The following is a 1,312-nucleotide window of genomic DNA, read 5'->3' on the forward strand; positions in this document are numbered from 1 at the left end:
CATTCTCATATTTTCATATTCTACAAAGCTCTTAATCTATTTTCAATAATATTTTTTTATTCTTATTTTATATATTACAGCTCTGAAATGTATGTCACACATGGATTGTGAATATTGCAAAGATGGAGTTTGCATAGATGGTTATTGTAGGTGCTTGATAAGTGCTTATAGTACAAATAAAGGTAAAAAAAAAAACATTTAAATGTTACGTGAGAGCCTTTAATTATTTTTATTTGCTTGTCATCATTAATGTTGTTTCTCTTGTATTTAATTTCTTTATTATGTTTAAGGCTTCAACTTTCAATTTTTTAATAAATTTACAAGTGCATTAAATTTTATTTTGAACGTCTTGTTAGCTTTGATCGCTTGTGAGTTATATATGTGCGTGTGTGTTTAAGGATATATATATATATTTAGTGTTTCATATACCATCTAAAAAACTTAAAATTGAGTTTAGTTTTTATTAGAGGAAAGTGATTTATTGAGTTTACACTTTCAATTGTTATCTTGAGGATGTCATCGTACAACTAGTGTTAGTGAGAGTGCACACTATGAATATATACAATCTAGACGGGTGTTGCACTATACATATGGCACATAACATAACCTCTCAATCCATATTTTCCTAAGTTATTTTTCACCCCACATGAATTTCAAGTAGTGCATGCATTAGCATTGAAAGTTTATCCATATATATATGATTCACGAACGTGTGTTAATCTATATATGACTTCATTCATTTTACATGATGAAAGATAAACTCACATCTTTTTTATGTCTTCCCTATAATATATTTGTATGTAGGTTAAATTGAACATGATCACGACAAGCAAGCGATGGAGCTTTTCTTGTGGAACTAAAGTACTAGAGACTAGTACTTCACTTTATTTTAAGATTTTTTTTACTATCGTTGATTTTCTGGTATGGGTAGAGATCTTTGATATTCAATAGTATCTTTTAAATCAGCTACTCGATTTAATAATTGTTTGTATTGTTCAAGTTTTAGTGTTTACACTTGTTTTATTTTTTAGTTTTCAAAGTTATGAGTTATAAAATTATTGTTATTATCTATAAAAATAATATCATGTTTTTGAAATGTGCAAACTTAGTGTGTGTCTACGTTTTAATTTTTAATTACTATCTCCATTCCTAATTATAAATTTTCATTTTCTTTTTTACAAATATTAAGAATACTATCTTCATCCTTATTTATAAGTTTGCATTTTCTTTTCTACAAATATTAAGAAAAGTAGGTATTGAATATAAGGTGTCAATTTTTTATGTTGATGTTTCTAAAATACCTTTTATACAT

The 1,312-nt window shown here is 26.2% G+C and overlaps 1 long non-coding RNA gene across 1 annotated transcript; it reads left to right on the top strand.

The window, feature by feature from the left end:
• Positions 1 to 44: 44 nt before the first annotated feature.
• Positions 45 to 1,030, top strand: LOC113784891 (uncharacterized). Its single transcript, XR_003471057.2, has 2 exons — positions 45 to 182; positions 805 to 1,030. It is a non-coding gene; the product is annotated as an uncharacterized lncRNA (long non-coding RNA).
• Positions 1,031 to 1,312: the final 282 nt, after the last annotated feature.

This window comes from Cicer arietinum, chromosome 3 (genome assembly GCF_000331145.2).
Source record: "Cicer arietinum cultivar CDC Frontier isolate Library 1 chromosome 3, Cicar.CDCFrontier_v2.0, whole genome shotgun sequence".
NCBI lineage: Eukaryota > Viridiplantae > Streptophyta > Magnoliopsida > Fabales > Fabaceae > Cicer > Cicer arietinum.